Here is a 20,090-nt window from a genome sequence, read left to right as displayed (position 1 = left end):
TGAGGGCAGATGGAGGAAGCAGCACCATCTTCTCTGACAGCTAAACAACAAGACAATCAGTAACAGTGCTCATCTTTCTACTATGTCAGCAAAGCCACCTACTTTACCAAGGTTCTAAATAATGTTTTGCTGGCTGCCCAGATAATTCCCCCCTCCCCTTCCCACAAGTTATTTTCAAAACTGTATCACTGCAGAAGCTTTCTCTGTGCCCCTCTCTCTCTGATTCACATGGCTTACCCAAACCTGACTTTTCCTTCTCTTTCATGGATCACATCATCCTTCAATAAAGACTTTCAAGTGTCTTACGATGAAAGGAGAGACTTCTAGTTTCCTTGATTCTAATCCCGCTGCAACAAGGTACATTTTTCTTATCTGTGTCATTAATCATTAAAGTAGCTGACGAGAGAGTCACTCAATATTATGAGCCATTCAGTTGAGCTGGAACATTGCTCAGGTAAAATTCAGAATAAGAAGTCGTCAGGCTTCATAAAATTGATCTTACCCCAATAAAACTTGGTTAAGGAGTCCTTCTTCATTTTTCATAGGGAAAATCCAAGAGCAAGGAAAACACAGCTTAGAAGCAGTCTTATAAAATTAGTAATATTACTTTTGCAGTAAATCAAACCCATAGAGAGACTTCAGAAGTTATACCTAGAAGTCAACCTGAAAGTTCAATTTAAAGGCATTTTTTAAAAAGTAAAATCAAGCTGACAGCTATAAGCCAGGCCTATCAAAAGACTTAAATCAGTAAACTCTTAAAAGGCACTCTTTAAAATGAGAGAAGTTTAAAATCCAGTAGATACATTTAACCTGCTAAAGAAGACAGAACTTAACAAGCATTACAGAATAATATCCTCCTGGTGGTTTTCAGAAGTATTGTCATCTGTGAAATTGCACAGACTGTTCAATTCTCAAAGGAGAAGCTTATTGAGACTCAGGTCTCTGAGTCTCTGAATACCTGAGAAAGCTCTACAAAAGCCCACCAAAATTATGACTAAATTCAGCACTCCAACACATATAACATGTTCTTAGCTTTTCTACTGGTAGGAAGCGACCAGCAGCAGAAAATTTTTTCTCGACCATCTTCCCTCTGACACCTAACAAGCTACTTTTAGCTCTAATAATGAATAAAATATACTTTTTCTTTAAATATAAGTTTGAGAAACAGAGCTTGTTTGGAGACAACAAAAGCTCCAAACAAAAGCTTGTTTGGAGACCACAACAGAATAGTTTGTCCCTCTCCCTTTGGTTTATATGCTACTGCCCCCACTGGATGGCATCAAATGCACTAAGAAAAGCATGGAGAACAAGGCTGCAACAACCTTCAACACAACTGGGGGACAAAGAGGGTTTCTGAGTCTCAGTACCTCTCCTCTTCTTCTGCCCTTTTCACCTGCAGGATGATTAACTTCACATGTCAACATGGCTAGGTTATGGTGCCCAGTTTGGTCAAACACTAATCTAGGTATTATAACGAAGGTATTTTGTAGATTCAATTAATACTTACAGTCAGTAGACTTTACAAAAAGGAGAGTACCCCTGACAACGTGGTTGAGTCCCATTTAATCAGTAGAAGACCTTAAGAGCAAAAATAAGTTTCCTGGACAATCTCAATCTCTCTCTCTCTCTCCATATTATCTCCTACTGGCTCTGTTTCTCTGAAGAACCCAGATTGGTACAACCGGTTTTAAGTAGTTTTTTTTTAAGATTTTATTTATTTATTTGACAGAGAGAGACATAGCAAGAGAGGGAACACAAGCAGGGGGAGTGGGAGAGGGAGAAGCAGGCTTCCCGCGGAGCAGGGAGCCCGATGGGGGACTCGATCCCAGGACCCTGGGATCATGACCTGAGCCGAAGGCAGACACTTAATGACTGAGCCACCCAGGCACCCTGTTTTAAGTGTTAAGCTCAGGAAATATTTGGGAAATCACTGGGGTAGGAAAAAAAAAAAGTAAACAATAAAAAAGTCTTCAGATAAGAATAAAACAGAACATTTTATACTTTTATTTTCCAAAATAGGTTATGCTTTTTCATCTCTGTACTCCTTTAGTGTGTCCAAGATGGTTCATTCACATTGGCTAGAGTGGCCTCAGTTCCTCCTAGCTATTGACAGAAAGCTTCCATTCTTCCACATGTGTACCTTTCCACAGGGCAGCTTGAGTGTACTCCTAATATGGCAGCTAGTTTCACTCAACATGAGCAATCCAAGAGCAAGAACAAGAAGGATACCACAATGGCTATTATGAGCTAGTCTTGGAAGTCACATGCCATCACTTTACCACATCCCATCCATTAAATAGCCACTTTCTACCTTTTGAAGGGAACAGTATCAAAGAGTTTTCAGTCCTATTTTAGAACCACCATAAGGTGTGAAATCATATTCTTGATTTGATCCTTGCCACAGGATGAGCTTTAATAACTGGTCTTTGTCTCTTTTCTCAGTTTTAACCTCATAGTTGAGATTGAGAATTAGTTTCTCTCTTTTTATCCTACAAGTCTCTAAATGTGTAGACCATATACCTTTTCATTACTACCTGTAACTGGACACTTCATCTCATTTTTAATAGCAGCCAACACACACACTATTAGCACTGTTTTATCTCCTCCCCCATGGGTACAAGTTCATTGTGTAAATGATCTGTTCACAGATGTCTCATCTTCTTGAGCTAGGGCAAATCATGGGTCACTGACAAGCTATTAGATTAACTCTTCTTGGTTCCTGTGTAATAGGTAAACCTCCATGGAGAAGGCTGTTGGTGATGATAGTGGGACTCCTTTATGCAACCTGACTATTTAACAGGCAGAAGAGTTTTTCTTTGAAGCGTTGTAGGTTTGGTAGGCATGCTGTAGCAGAGCCTATTCGGCTCAGTTAAAAACCTAGTTGACTTGGGGTGCCCAGGTGGCTCAGTCGGTTAAGCATCTGACTCCTAATTTTGGCTCAGGTCATGATCTGAAGGTTGTGAGATAGAGCCCCAAGTCGGGTTCTGCACTGGGCGTGGAGCCTGCTTAGAATTCTCTCTTTTCCTCTCCCTCTGCCCCTCCCCACTCCTCCCCCTTTCTCAAAAAAAAAAAAAAAGAAAAAAACCTAGTTGACTTACCACTGCATAGGAACCCACCATTTGCAAAAAAGATTAGTTATAAGAACATCATGGGCTCTCCTCAGAAGGAAAATCTTTTTGGGCTAAAGGTCCACTTAGGGTGAGCATTTTATCCAATCCCTAATCTCATAACTGATTCTTTCCAATTACCTAATTTCTTTCAAGTAATCCTGTACTTGAACAGCCCTACTAATGGAGGAAGCAGGGTGGAAGGTAAAGGGAAGAGAAATTACATTTATTGAATGCTTCTCATGCATTGAGTGCTATACTAAATATTTTACAAGCCATCCAATTTAATCCTCACATCAGAACTGTAAGATAGGTATTATCATCTCCATTCTACAGATGAAGAAACCCAGCTTCAGGGAACTTAAATAACTTACCCAAAATCATACAACCAGTAGAGTTAACACTCAAGCCCAGTTTGTCTTAACTCCGACTTCCAATGTGTAACGTAAGCTTTGGTTGGTAGCAACAAATCCAAAATCTCAGTGACCTACCATACCAAACACTGGTTTTTTGTTCACGTTAAATGAAAGGTAAAGGCTGAGTCGAGCTCTGCTCCATGCTGCAGGTCTACTCTACATGTCTTCTCACACTGGAATTCAAGCATAAGGAGCAGTCCCTATCTGGAAAGAATTCAAGTCAAACCACACAAACCACATTTAAAGATTTTGATCAGAGTTGAATATATCATATCTATATATGTTCCACTGACCAAAAAGTCACATGGCAAGTTTTACCTTGGGAAAGAGAGTACACTCTGCTTACTAGAGTTACAGGAAGTCACAAAGCTAAGGACATGGATACATAATTTCTGTAAGATTTTTAAACTGTATCCTAGGAAAAGAGAGAATATATTCCACGTAGGAAGAAAAGTGAGTAGCTCATAGCTAGAGGGGCCAATTGCAATAGTCACTAGAGTTGTCCACCTAAATAAAGTTCTTTTCCAGGGCACACTGAAGGATAATACCTCCTCACCCATTAATGTCATGGATAGTTAGGTAACTTGGCCAATAAGAGTCAAAGTAACAACAGGCCACTTCCGGGTGAAAGCTGTATAAGCTGGTGCGTGACTGGGCCCTTTTTTCCTGACAGTGCTTCAAAATAATAGCTGCAGCTTGGTCCTGGAATGAGGACAGTAGGGGATAGTGTTCCCACCCAATGCATGATGAACATACAGCATGAATTAGAAATTATGTGACTCATTTCTGTTACCTCAACATAAATCAGCTTATTTTGGCTGATATACAAGTCAATTAGATTGGTTCCCCCAGGAATGTAAAATAAGAGAGAAAGAGAACTGGGTGATGAGCAATAAGTGACAAATGCCAAGGCTGAAACACTTTATGTCAAACCAAAACTAATTATTAGTAAGCAGAAGCTGTGAGACAAAAAAGAGAAACCAAATAAAAGATGATGTAGGTAACATGAAGTTAAAATTCTAAAAATGGAACAGACACAAAGAAAGAAACAGACACACAAAAAGGGATCATGTGGCTCATTAGTATATTGATGAGAGTTTCCAAACCCTAGAGCTGCCTTTAACACTACAGCTTTCTGACCCTATTCGGAAGAAGGAATCATTACAATCCCCTGTTTTCTTAAAGAGCCCAAGTGAGTCTTCCATGAAAAAAAAATGGGACAAAATAAGACCTCTTAGGTGCTCTAAGGCAATTATTTAGAAAAACTCTATGGTGAGTCCAATTACAGAATAAAAGATTCACTTCCTGGGCGCCTGGGTGGCTCAGATGGTTAAGCGACTGCCTTCGGCTCAGGTCATGATCCTGGAGTCCTAGGATCGAGTCCCACATCGGGCTCCCTGCTCAGCAGGGGGTCTGCTTCTCCCTCTGCCCTCTTCCCTCTCGTGCTGTCTCTCATTCTCTCTCTCTCAAATAAATAAATAAAATCTTTAAAAAAAAAAAAAGATTCACTTCCTAATATAAACATTATTTTTTCTTCCTACATCAAGTTTCTTCCTACATTAACTAACACCAAGTTAGTTAATGTTCACTATAATCAAAGATATTAAATATATACACTTACATAAATTCAATGAATACATCCTACTAAATAGTACCCAGATATATTTCAGAAAAATAGAGAATTAAGGCAAAAATAGGAAAAGACTTTCCCAGAATCAAGAGGATAAAAACAAGAGAAAAAGAGCATCTCACCTTCCTAAAAAGTGTTATCTGTAAAGCTAAGGAAAGAAATGGATTCTTCTATAAACACATGCTGATCATGTACAAGGTTTAGCCAAGGAAAGCCTTAAGCACATGAAAGCTCCTACTATAATACTGGGCTCAGAACTGGAATTCAAAAAATACTGGTTGGGGAAAGCGACTGCTTTATAAATTACTTAATACATACATTCATACTTCAGATCCCAGACAAAAAGCTATTGGTGATAATTACACTGCTTGACTCTTAGGCCAGATGCTGTAATTCTAGATCTAAGATCTGAATAGAAATTAATATATTAAATTGGGTGAAACTGAATAGCTCAAGAGTATACAGATTTTTGTTTAAACACATGCCAAGACTCTTAAATCAAAATAGGAGGTACTTACTGAAAAACTACTTTATGGTTGGCACAAGGCTAAGATTTTTCATAGGGAAGAAACAAAAAGCATTCAAAAATCTTTTATAAACTATGGTACACTACTGAAGCACTGAATTTTTTTAGTAAATTCAAATAGTAAATTGGCCAAGTGGATAGTAAAGTACACAAAATTAGTTTCCAGCAGGTTTGGGAATTAGGCACTGAAAAGAACTAATAACCAAAAAGTTGTCATGGTGGTTTCAGTTGCAATTTTGCAGATCAATATTTAAAGCTGCAACTTTCTGAAAGTTATATTACAATCTGTACGCTTGCTTATTACTTAAATCTTGTTTTTGTGTTTAATTCAGCTAGGATGATGGACAGAAAGGAAAGTAACAAAATTTATACTTAATTGATTTTAAAAAGATTGGATAAATTTTCACCTTTAAGTGACAGGCTCTCTAGAATGACAAGTAATGTGACAGGTAAAAGTAAATGAAACAAAACCAAATTACCCTTGTCATCAATCTTGTTCCTTTGTGTGGTAAATCGAGTTTGGGAGTGACACATCCTGAATTTTATTATTCAAGCACTAAATGAATCTGTCTCTTCCACAATGATAGTTTCAGCACAGCAGTGATACATATCCTCATTTTAATTAACCTAATGGTCTATTCACCGATCATACTTGGAGGTCTATTTCATTACCCTAAATTAACATTTTCTTTCCATTAAAGTTACAGATAATAAAAAAAGACATTGCTTTCATGTGTGGTTTACAACACATTTAATCTATAGTACTCCTTTGCTTAGTGATCACAAGCACTTAAATACTCTCTGAAAACCACTTAGAACTACTAGCAGCCCAATGATTTATTTACTCATATGTAGGGAGGGTCATTAATAAGGAGAATAAAAATTGCAATATTTCAAGAATAAAAATATCTATTCATTAGCTGAATGAAAGCAATTCTAAGAAAGGTGTTGATTGATTACATTTTAAAAGGTATGATGGTTCTCCCTAAAAGTAAACGGCTTTGTATCTACATAAAATAATTAAATAATCCTGACACACTTTGTCATTTTATTTCTCCTTGCAATTAGAAGATTTAGTTTCTGAAGTTTAAAGTCAAACATAAGAACAACAAAGTAATTTTAATTGTTCAAGACGACTATTTAATGCAAATATTTGCCAACTGAATGAGAAATTATTTGATCATAATTCTTTGATACAAATTCAGCACCTAAAGCTAAATTATCAACCCTTAGATAGAAATTTACATATATATCAGCCCATTACTGTTTGCTTTCCAAATTAAGCCCTATTGATCAAAATGAAAACATAAACCTCGATTTGATTTAAAGATGGTTTAAATTTTTTTCACATAATCCCAAATATAAAACATATCCTCAAAAGTGTTAACTGTTAGACAAAAATGCATTCCTTTGAACTTGTCCTCTTCCCATTCAATCCCCACCCTACTTCAGAATTTACTCTCAAAAACTATGCTAATGTCTCAAAGAAACCACAAGTTGCAAGTGAACATTCTATTATCATTACATGTATTGTGAAACTCTTGTTGATATGAAAAACGTAGATATCTTTTAAAAGTGAATGGATTTCAGTTAATATATTTTGATTAAAATCTCTTGTCAGAAACACATTTTAGTAAGTGTTAAATTTTTCTATAAAAATTTCTATACAGCACTGTCTTAATAAAATAGTCTTGGTGGTTTGCACTTTAGAAAATGCTTGCCATACATTCAAAGACAGTATTTCTTCATTCTTTGAAATTCACTTCAGAAAACTGAATAATGATCTGATTATTTCACCTCCCAGAACTAAATGAAACAAATATTCATGAACACTTGAAGATGAACTATCTCCAAAGTTACCCCAGGAGGTCTGGGAATGTCTTTGCTGTCAGTTAGGATAACGCCAAAAGCAAAAGGTTATGCATTCCAACTATTTTTCTTTAGTGATTAATATAGATGGTCCCCAACTTATGATGGTCTTGACTTAAAGTTTTTCGACTTTACAATGGTGTGAAAGGGATATGCATTCAGTAAAATCTGTACTTAAGAATTCTGAAACTTGATCTTTCCCTGGGCTAGTGATAATGCGGTATGATATTCTCATATGCTGGGCAGTGGCCGTGGGCCACAGCTCCTAGTCAGCCACACAATCAAAAGGGTGAACAACCAATACACTTAAACCATTCTGTACCTATAGAAGGTGCAGCCAGTAGTAGATGCAGCCTAGTAAACAAGCAAACGGTAGACTGGTGGGTAAACCAGCTTAGCACATGAGAAATGGAGGTGGCCAGCTGAGTCTGGACTCATCTTGAGGGAGGAGTAAGCAGATCCCATTCCCAAGATCTACTCCAGGAAACTAGCAAAGTCCTGTGCAGAAATTTAAAGGTCAAGGGCAGCTTAACAAGTAGCCCTGGACCTTGTCCCCATTAATAACTGAATGGATATTCCTGATGGTTCTCATCTACCCACCTCATTGCCTGTGCCCAACAAAGCAGCCCCCTTACAAGCCCGAATAAGGGATTTTATTCTATTTCTTCTCTTTCTAGGAACTGAGACAATCCACCATCCACTTAACATGTTCTATAACTTACCTTTCAGACATTGTACTTTCAAACATATTTTCATGAAAGTATTACAAATGAAAGAGTGAAATCTCATCTATCTTAAACTCCATTTTATCTCTCCTCCAGCTTAAATGGTTGTTATCCATTTTATATATGAGTTACAGCTACTCCACAAAATTAAGATTGACCCTGGAACTTAAAATTAAGAATACTGACAGAGAAATAAGCTAAAGACATAAATAATTCAACATTTTTTTAATACTAGTATTTAACAAACAAAAATCTTTTTTAAAAATACCCCCACGACTGCCTTTCCCCCCACACAAAAATCTTTTCTCAAGGATATTTTTAATGAATAAATACATTGCCCTAAATGCTATGAAAGCTGAAGCTACAATCACTATTCCATGAAAAGTATGTTACTTTGTAGTATCTCTGCTGTCTGGATGAAAGGGACTGCAGCCACAACTGTAAGGGTAGGTCTGAATTAGCCTGAGCCAATCAGCATAATATCAGCCCCTTGCTACAATCTTTGATTCAGGGATAAATACATGACCTGACTTGCTCCAATGCACATAAAACCAAAATGTTAATTCTCTTTCCTTCTGGACCATGTGGTATGTGGAAGCGAAACCTGAAACTATTACAACCATTTTGCTAAGATAAAGGAAGTTACCCAAGATCAAAGCTGATACAGAGAGAACAGAGCCAAGAGAATTACAAAGAAATGGAGCCAGGGCCCACCAGGCCTAAAGCCTACCCTAACTCTGAATTTTGTCAGTGATGTGAAGAGATACATTTACCTCCAACTAAAAAGAAATGTCACTCTCATTCTGAGAAATGAAAAAGAGTAAGACCACATGTTTAGTAACAGAAAGGATTCTTTTATCCTCAAGGATAGGGATGCTAAAGTTTTAGAAGAGGCATTTTCAGACACAATGCTGGCTAGAGCTACAACTTCTGACCCAGCCCCTGGATCTAAGGAAGCGAATACCAAGAAATGGCTTTGTGTGTCAGTACATGCTGAAGAAGCTGGAATTATAGAGCTGGAAAGACTACGGTTGAGCCACTCTCCACCATTAGAAATAAATTCTAGACCATCAGTGACAACACATATACCCATAACTGTCAGGTATTAGGCTGCTACAAGAACCACATTCTCTCTAGTAAACAAAGATTGCACTGGGTTGCAGAAAACACAAGCCTTTCATGTTTCCCTTCTATGAAAATAGTAACCAGGACTGTAGGAATGAGTAAGCACCTGGAGATTCTCAGGCTACCATGTATGAAGGAATCTTGGAAATAAAAGAAATTCTGAAGAAAATGTGGCAGGGCTAAGAGTAATATCTAGGAAATATTAAAGAATTATAACCTGCCCTTTCCTTTCCATCTTGCTTTCCTTTTTGTTTCCAGCATGGAGGAGTCAGCACAACGGCTGAGGTGAGTAAGGATGCAGCAGTGAGAAAGGGGTGGGGGCTGCAGAGGCCCAGACCAGTCAGGGCACTGGCAGAGGTGGTCTAGAAGTGGTAAGCCACAACACAGCATGGCTACTGGGAGATCTACATACAGCAAATTCTTTTTGATTGATCAAATAAAAAAATATATCAAGGACAATAGGTGCTGTGTTTCTCACTGCCAGGGAAAATTTTTAAAAAGAACTCCAAAATGCTGGGTTAGAATTGAAGATATTATGAAGCCATGATTTTATTATATATACCCACATGGATAGAAATAAAAATATTTACAATGTGTGTATATGTGCATCTGGGGGGAAGTGTGTGTGTATAATCTTCTAATTCTGTCCCTAGATAAGATCTTCTGTTTCTGTCCCAAGATAAAGTCTCATTTTCTTCAGTTACAAAAAAGAAAGAATACCCTAGAGTCATCCTGAATCCCTTCCAGCACTAGAATGTTGGCAAACACAAAGATACCCACCCTTCTGCAATCTGTCTAAACCTACCAAAAAATACCACTTCAGAAACACATGTCTTGGGCGCCTGGGTGGCTCAGTCAGTTAAGCATCTGCCTTCAGCTCAGGTCATGATCTCTGAGTCCTGGGATCGAGCCCCACATCGGGCTCCCTGCTCAGTGGGGAGTCTGCTTCTCTCTCTCCTCTGCTCCTCCCCCAACTCATGCTCTCTCTCTCTCTCTCAAATAAATAAATAATCTTAAAAAAAAAAAAAGACACATGACAGAAATTCTACATTCAACAGGAGAAAGCAGAATTACCAATTATATCCACCATACAACACACAATATGACGTCACACATTAGAAGTGTTCACTCTCTAGATTTTAGCACTTACAGAAATCATCACCTCAGCAAATGATTTCTCTTAATGCTAGAAAGACACAACACAAACATTACTCTGCTTTAAAAAGGGAGCAGGGAGGACTATCACTGACAGAAAGCCTAAGTGATATCACTTCCACTTTACACTAGAGATGAAATTTTAAATATTTAAAAACCAAAATGCATAACATACAGAGAGGAGCCAAGCAAAAGCAATTAGAATTGTGAAAAAGCAATTAGAATTGTGAAATACTCATTTTAGCTTTTACTTCTTATAAACCTTGATAAACACATCAATCAAATTGTTAACTTCTCTGTTAAAACTAAAGTACAAAATGCCCTTGCAGAATGAGCATGTATCTAGGAACTCTTCTACCGTTTTTTACAACTTTCCCACTCCTACAAGTAACAGAAAGAAATTTAACATTAGACACCATAATACTAGAATTCCTACTCAGTGATTATTTTAGGAAATACACATTTAGGTCATTGCATACCATATAATTGGACAGGATTATGTATAGCCACCAACCCGAAACAATATCAGTAAGTTTTTAAATACATGAATAAATTAAACAAAATTCAATTTAAATTAACCCTTAACAGTACCAGCAAGTGAAATCATTATACCGATGGCAGAAGCAATACAATACCACCGGGAATAAATGAGGTGACAAAAGTGGGCAAGGGGCTACACCAAGTTTTCCCCCTTAGAGAAAACAAATGCCTCCCTGATCATAATTCTCTAGTCCTCCGGGCACTTACATGTGCTACTTTTCATGGTTTTTTTTACCTTTTTAATACCTTCAACTCTGACCATTTCCTCTTATAAACTCATATAGCACGTATTCCCATTAACCACTCATTTAATACTTTGTATGACCTTCCCTGTGTTACAGGTTCTTTAAAAAATAATAATCAGTACAGCCACTGTGGAAACCAGTATGGAGATTCCTTAAAAAATTAAAAAATAGAAATACTATATGATCCAATAATCCCACTACTGGGTATTTGCCAGGGAAAATGAAAACACTAACTCAAAAAAATATATGCACCTCTATTTTTATTGCAGCATTATTTACAATAGCCAAGACATGGAAGCAACCTAAGTGGCCATCAAAAGATGAATGGATAAAGAAGATGTGGTATACAAACACACACACACACACACACACACACACAATGGAATATTACACAGCCATAAAAAAAGAATGAGGTCGTGTTATTTGAGACAACATGGATGGACCCAGAGGGTATTATGCTAAGTGAAATAAGTCAGACTGAGAAAGACAAATACTGTATGTTTCCACTCATAAAAGAAATGTAAGGAAAAAAAATGAATAAACAAAAAGCAGAATCAGACCTATAAATACGGAAAACAAACTGATGGTTGCCAGAGGAGAGGAGGGTGGGAAATTGGGCAAAATGGTTGAAGGGGAAAGGGAGATACAGGCCTCTAGTTAGGGAATGAGGAAGTCACGGGAATAAAAAGAGCATAAGGAATACAGTCAATGATATTACAATAGTGATGTAATGGGACAGATGGTAGCTATACACAACATAATGTATAAACTTCTCAAATCACTAAGTTGTACACCTGAAATTAATGTAACACTGTGTGTCAACTATCCTCAAATTAAAAAATTAAAACTCAAGGGCGCCTGGGTGGCTCAGTCCGTTAAGCGTCTGCCTTCGGCTCAGGTCATGATCTCAGGGACCTGGGATCAAGCCCCGAGTCGGGCTCCCTGCTCGAGCTCAAACTCTCTCTCTCTCTCTCTCACTCCCGCTCTCTCGCTCTCAAATAAGTAAAAATTAAAAAAAAAAATTAAAAATCAAAACTAATATTCAGTCTCTTCAGCTAGATACCTTGCACAGAGTAGCAAAATAATAGTCACACAATAAACATTAAATAAGAATTTTAATTTTCTAAGTGCTAATGTTTCACAATTATGTATGGACCACAGCACTGAATCAAAAGTAAGACACATGGATTTTAGTTTTCATTCTGTCCAGAATTAACCAATGAGTCACTTAACCTCACTGGGACTCATGTTCCTCGTCCATATAAAGAGATGACCTCTAAAATCCTTCTCACTCCTAAGCATCAAAGATTCTACATCACAGAGTTAATATAAAGTTTATTTATTATTATTAGTGGAATTACATGGCCATTTTCTACATTTTTAAGACTTTTTTTTAAACAATTTTTATTTCTCACAACAGCACTGGGTCTCAAAAATGAATCAAAATATAAAATGACTCAATAAGTCAACTGCTCAAATGTTAACTGGATCGTGGTTCTACTGAAAGATTCATTCTACTCAGCTGTGAAACAAACATAGGTCCTAGAACATGAATGATTCAACAATACCTAAGCTTTTCCACTGGTTTTGGGGTAAGCAACTACATTACAGACTAGGAAAGAAGAGAAGTAGATGTTTCTTCTTTAACATGAAATGTATTTGGTTTTTTTTTTTTTACATCAAACACTATCAAAACAAACATTCCTTGCCCAATCAATTCTCTTTCTTCCTAATCTGTTTCCCTTCATTTTCTTGTTTGTAAAAGCAAACATCATGTCCCTTCTATTTTTTTCCTTTTCCTTATATCATAAAAAGTACCCAAAACCTGGAAAACATCTGGGAACATCTTTTTAACATCAAATGGGGAGGGCAAAGGCACACCAAGCAAAGGTGACTAATGCAACTCACTGTTTACTCTTGATAAAAGTCTCAGACTGACTGAAGTCACTTGTTAACTTGTAGATTTTTATTCAAGATGCAAAACATCTGGATTGACGGCTCTCTTGGGCATTAACCAATTTTCTATCTAATCCAGACACCCCTTTGTTAAACTGCCCATATATATGCCTAACTTCTCAAATGCTCTTTGAACCAGCCAATAACATTGCACTGATTTCCTCATCAATTTTGTGAGTTAAATAAAATCTTTGTCACAGGTTCATTTTATATTTACCTGAGAGTGATTTTACCTGTTTGAAAACAGGAACCATGTCTGTAGAGAATGAGGGGCCTCTTTATGCAACCACCATATTGTTATTAACTGCTTAAACAAAATACTGATGAAACTCAAAATCATTTACATATTACTATACACTATTGCCTCCCTTATAGGAATCATTATTTTCAGTGTGAAAAAAACAACAAAAAAATTTTTTTAATATACTGGTTCATTTTCTCCTTTTGGGTTTATTACAATTTCTCTGGTATGCTCCAAAAAGCTAGGGGGGGAAACAGTGTTGACCATTAAGTTTGGCAGAATCAAAAACTCATAGGCAAGAGAGCGACAGCTCTGGCACCTGGCAGAGGATTCTCTTCTTGATCGGGCTTCTCTTGAAATTAAGCTTGAGAATGAACGAGTCCCCAGAGATACGAAAACCCCATACAAACACGTGGGTTAATGAGCAATGGGACCTATGCATCTACAGTCATAACGCTATCACTGACTCTTATTAAATGACGATGCATTTGACTTCAGCAAACAATAAATAGCAACCTATGATTGTGGTCGATTTCACAGAGATGCTAAGTCTGAGATGCACACATTTCTTGATGTTATTAGACTCAATGAGAGGCTGTGACGCTGTTTATGCCAAACCAGCATGGATTTCTGTTCTGCTATATTATTTTGCACAAGGGTATTATTTGAATTTTGGTGTTAAATGGCAAGTACAAAGGTCTGACTTTTCTCTCAGAATTTCTATGGGGAAAAGATTTAGACAGAGTGAGCTTTACAGAGAATGAACAAATAAGGCTGCTGGGAAGCAATTTAATTTGGTCAACAAATACAGTTACTGTAAAACCTTGTTAGTTGATGGAATCATTCAAGGTGCTGCCCGTCAAAAGTCAAAGTTACTCTCTGAATGACAAGAGATTCCATGAAGACTGGATTAGTCAAGGTACTGGATTTCCAGCAGCCCAGAGAAAGCTCTTGAGTCAAGGGCATGCAGGAATGTATGCATATGCTTCAAAGTAAATCAGTTGTCTACGAACAACTACAACTGCTTTTTCAAAAGAGAAAATTAAAGGGGAATATGATCCCAAACAAAGTACTAATCTCTAATTTCTTTTCTTACATTTCTCTTGTGCTGTCAAAAAATAATCAATACTCTTTACACAATCCTTGGTTGGAAGCCTGATTTAGAAGGTTCTCCTAAAGATAAAATACAAGAAAAAGGTAATGGAAAGCTATTTACCAGAATGTAAATTGTGGTTATTTCTATGTGATGAATTCTAAGTTATCTTAATTTTCTTACTGGCACTGTTCTGTATTTTCTTAAATTTCCAAAGGGAACATGTATTACTCTAGTCATCAGAAAAAGCAAACAAGGACGCCTAGGTGGCTCAGTCCATTGAGCGTCTGCCTTCCGCTCACATTCATCAAGTTCTCAGGGTCCTGGGATCAAGTCCCGCATTGGGCTCCCTGCTCTGCAGGGACCCTGCTTCTCCCTCTGCCTCTGCCTCTCTCTCTCTGTCTCTCATGAATAAATAAATAAAATCTTTAAAAAAAAAAAAAAAGAAAAAGAAAAAGAAAAAGCAAACAGACAAATATATATACATGCATATATATATATAATTTAAAATATTATTTTTAGATTTTATTTACTGGAGAGAGAGAGAGAGAGCATGAGCAGGGGGGAGGGGCAGAGGGAGAAGCAGACTCGCCGCTGAGCAGGGAGCCCAATGAGGGACTTGATCCCAGGACCCTGGGATCATGACCTGGGCCAAAGGCAGACGCCCAACCGACTGAGCCACCCAGGCACCCCTAAAATATTTTTAAATGAACCATGATCATTCAAAAGTCTTCTGCTTTAAAATAATTTAGGAAATAAGCCTGAATTTTATTTTTTTTAAGATCTTATTTTATTTAGGGGCGCCTGGGTGGCTCAGTCGGTTAAGCGTCTGCCTTTGGCTCAGGTCATGATCCCAGGGTCCTGGGATCGAGTCCCACATCGGGCTCCCTGCTCGGCGGGAAGCCTGCTTCTCCCTCCCCCACTCCCTCTGCTTGTGTTCCCTCTGTTGCTGTGTCTCTCTCTGTCAAATAAATAAATAAAATCTTTAAAAAAAAAAAAAGATCTTATTTTATTTGAGAGCGAGCACACAAGCAGGCAAAGAAGCAGATAGAAGGAGAGGGAAAAGCAGGCTGCCGCTGCTGCTGCACAAAGAGCCCGACATGGACATAGAGCTCGATTCCAGGCCCCTGGGATCACGACCTCTTAACCGACTGGGCCACGCAGGCGCCCCAATAAGCTTGGATTTTAAACTGGAAACCAAACAATTAGCTTTTTAAAAAAAATGCTTCAAAAAATTCAACTACAATGTCTGATGCATGAAAACTAAAATTTTGGCATCTGTTTTAAACATATTTTACATAATCTTAAATAAAGCACATGAAGTAACATAATTTGCACACATTTTCACAAGGGAAAATTTATCTGTCCTCAAAGTTCATGGAAGTCTAACCCTCTCAACATAAGAGAAAGGCAATAAAATAATTCAGACTACTGAACAGGATAGGGAGAATTCTGAGAAAGAGATAGGTTTGCCGAGTTTAGACTCAAAGAAAAAAGTTAAAACAAATATGTAATTTTTTCCATACAATACTGCCAACTCCACTAAAAAGAAAAAATACCTAAAACCTCCAACAACCTATCCAAAGTCAAAGTGACCACAACTAAAATTTTTTTTTCTTTTTTCTTTTTTGTTTTATTCCATGTGATTAGCAGTTGAGCAACTAAAATTTTTCAGAAACAAAACCAAAAAAGAGAGTCTGATCTAAACCATATCATAAATCCATATGCTGAACTAAAACCAATAGTGAATAAGTGATTTCTATCCTAAGATGCAACATTTCCTTAAAAAGTTCAAAAGCAACATACAGAGTTCATTAACTTAGAGAATAAATGTAAGAGAGCCAGGGACCACCCTCCCCTGGAAACAGTGTAGTTTTCTGCTCATATAAATAAGCACTGCTCTTAAATAGATCCATAAAAATCTCCAAGTTTCAGAAAATGACCATTCTAAACTAAATCTCTCAAGGAGCATTTAAATGTATTCCATTTTCCTTCACTCTCGAGGTAATATAACTTCTATGCAACAACACCCAGAATTAGGATGATTTCTGAAATATCTTAATTTTAAAATATGCTCACATTCATCAAGTTCAAATTGCAGGCTAGGCTTACTAGGTAATTCTAGAGGCCATCACCTCTTCACTGGAGATTTAAGAGCCAGTAAAGCACTTCCCATATTATTTTTAACTACATTTTTCCTTCTCTTCATTATTTCCCTCACAGTTCCCTAAAATTCAAGAGTATTTGAACCCAGCCCCAAACAATAATCCTTCCCTTGAAGGGTTTTTTGTTTCAAAGTAGTAAAGCTTGTAAAGCTTAACTTTCAAAGGGAAAAACTTTGGTTACTGATACACTAGTAAAAGGGAAATCTTGCATTCTTTGAGGTTTCAGAAAAAAATCTTAAAGAATAAATCATGTTTGAGAAAAATAAGTACTGACCTTTCAATTTATCAATTTAGGCAAAAAGACTACATTTAAAAAATTTCAAAACTGAAAACAGACTTTTTAAAACCAATTTTAAAAATTCTATTAGGAAAACATTTAATTTCTTTTAGTGACCAATACCATCTGAATAGGGAATAAAGTTGGGGAAAAAATATATTTAAAACTCCTTCCCAGGGGCCTTTGTTAATTGCCAGTGTATACATCATCTCTCTTTCAATTGCTTAATCTCATAAAACTCTACATTAAAAATGAAATCTAGGGGGCACCTGGGTGGCTCAGTCGTTAAGCATCTGCCTCCAGCTCAGGTCATGATCCCAGGGTCCTGGGATCGAGTCCCACATCGGGCTCCTTGCTCAGCACGGAACCTGCCTCTCCCTCTGCCTGCCACTCCCCCTGCTTGTGCTGCTCGCTCTCGTGCTCTCTGACAAATAAATAAATAAAATCTTTAAAAAAAAAAAAATGAAATCTAGGTCTTAACTCTCCCCTCCAAAAAATGTTTATAACCTATGTCACTCTACCTCTGCTAGGCAAAGGATATTAAAGAAAGCTTGAGTAAGAATGTTTAAGAGCCAACTAGATGAAAACAGAGTAACAAGACAAAGAATGAGTGAATAAAGGGGGGGGAATATAATGACAGCATCCCAAACTTGACCACTAAGCAAAAAAAAAAAAAAAAAAAAAAAAATCCCAATCTGCATGATTAGTTCTACAAAAACTGCAATAGCGAGAGAGAGAATCTTAAAGTAGTAGCACTTTCTTCCAACTTCAAAACCAGTGCACAGAATAATTTTTGTTAGGCATGTACACACACACACAAGATTCACAGGATTTGGGGGTGCCTGGGTGGCTCAGTCGTTAAGCGTCTGCCTTCGGCTCGGGTCATGACCCCAGGGTCCTGGGATCGAGCCCCGCATCGGGCTCCCTGCTCAGCTGGGAGTCTGCTTCTCCTTCTCCCTCTCCCCCTGCTTGTGTTCCCTCTTTCGCTGTCTCTCTCTCTCTCTCTGTCAAATAAATAAATTAATTAATTTTAAAAAAAAAGATTCACAGGATTTGTGCAAATCAATTAAATATAAGAAAAAAATCTCTGGGAAAAATGTCCTAATTTTATTTTTTCACTCAAATTCTTGGCCAATATTAAAGTAAATCTGTTCATCGTAACAACAAAAAAGGGCTAAGCCTTACATGAAACGTACCACACAGAAATATATTTCATTACAGGACCTTTGCACATCAACATTCAAGCCTAATGCACAACTCAAAGGCCCTAAGGGCTTAGGTAAGCAGCATCCAGTGTAAGACAAGTCAGTCTGTATTTCACTCATGAACACTCCCCAGCAGTCAGCACTGCCAATGGGAATCCAACTCATTATTGCTTATAAGTTTTGTGACTCTAAAAAAGTTGAAAAATCACATTTTCTGAAGACAAATGATCAAACATTTAAATAGGAATTTTTCTCTCATGATTAATGACACCTGCAGCTCACAAAGGTGACAACTGACAAATCACATTATGCTCTGGAAGAGACCTAGGGACCTTATAAGGATTTATAAGATATGATGTAGTTTTTCACACCTTTACTCATTCAAATCCTCTTCATCCAAAATAAAGCTGTCCCCACGGTGCTTAAAAATACAACCCAGTCAAAACCACTGTTGGGGAACGCAGCAAAGGCTCTGAAATCAAGTATTAGCCTCCTCATTCTAATACATGAAAAGGGAGGGGGTGAATCCAGGGAAGAGATAAACATGTAAAGAGAGGATGGGACAGAACAAAAGGAGGAGATGGGAGAAGTATTTAAAACTTAAAAGCTGAAGTTAGAACCAATTTTATTAATGAAAAGAGGATGGCATAGTTTTTTTGCTAGACTCTGTAATTTGCCAACTACTGACAAGAAGAATCAATCAGCAGCTCCAGAGAATTCTAAATTAAAAATCATCAGTCACTACACTCAAGAAACTTAATAAAGCCCATTGATGAATTAAAAGAATAAACACCCAAGAAACAATGTGGGCAATGTCTAGTCACACAAAGGTGGGAACAATGAAAGATCTGAGTCAAAATGGACCACAAGTTTAATCAATCAGCATTAAAAGAATATTTAAAAGAAACTTCATGTGCAATACAGCTTGACAGTGGTAGAGAAGAAATGAATCCATAATGCTGATTAAATATTGGAACAGATTACCAGAACAGGTTGTGAAACTGTCCTTCTTAGACACTTTTGAAAATAAGAATAGAATAGTTTAAACGCAGGCCTATCCATAGTCAGGAGACATAGAAAGAGCCCCTACCAGCATTCAGATTCCCTGACAATCCCTGCAACATTTGCTACAGACATACTTTACAGTGATAGTCACTGAGTAACTCTCAATTATCCATAATAATGGGAACCAGAATTTGCATGTCAAAAGAACTTTGCTCTGGGGTGCCTGGGTGGCTCAGTCGGTTATGCATCTGCCTTCCCGGCTTCTGTCATGATCCCAGGACCCAGCATCCAGCATCAGGCTCCTTGCTCAGCGGGGAGCCTGCTTCTCCCTCTGCCTGCCGCTCCCCCTGCTTGTGCGTGCACGCTCTCTCGCACACGCGCTCTCTGTCAAATAAATAAAATCTTTAAAAAAAAGTATAAAATTAAAAAAAAAGAACTTTGCCCTTCCTCTAGTGTATCGAATTCTGAAGACAATAACACAAATTAACATGCAGATAAAGTACTGTTATATTGTGATACTCTCTTACACAGAGGGCCTACTCAAGAAAATGAAAACTCCTTTTGTTGGAGTTATGTCAGTGGAATGCTCCAGAAAAGTAAAGAAGTAGTAAATCTAGTATTCATTAAGATGTTTTTAAGTATTGGGGCACCTGGGTGGCTCAGCTGGTTGGGCCTCTGACTCTTGGTTTCGGCTCATGTTGTGATCTCAGGGTTGTGAGATGGAACCCCGTGGGGGGGGGGGGGTCCAGGCTCAGCAGGGAGTCTGCTTCCCCTCTCCCTCTGCTCATGTGCGCGCTCTCTCTAATAAAT

At 37.6% G+C, this 20,090-nt stretch overlaps 1 protein-coding gene across 4 annotated transcripts in view; it reads right to left on the bottom strand.

Annotated features, from left to right (window-relative positions):
- Nucleotides 1-20,090, bottom strand: part of PRIM2 (DNA primase subunit 2) — a 329,039-nt gene that overhangs the window by 185,980 nt on the left and 122,969 nt on the right. The gene's annotated exons all lie outside the window — the stretch shown is intronic.

The sequence above is a fragment of the Mirounga angustirostris genome, unplaced genomic scaffold, assembly GCF_029215605.1.
Source record: "Mirounga angustirostris isolate CCGP_5_RB_7025 unplaced genomic scaffold, mMirAng1.0.hap1 SCAF_8, whole genome shotgun sequence".
Lineage (NCBI taxonomy): Eukaryota > Metazoa > Chordata > Mammalia > Carnivora > Phocidae > Mirounga > Mirounga angustirostris.
This window is presented reverse-complemented; position numbering and strand designations above follow the sequence as displayed.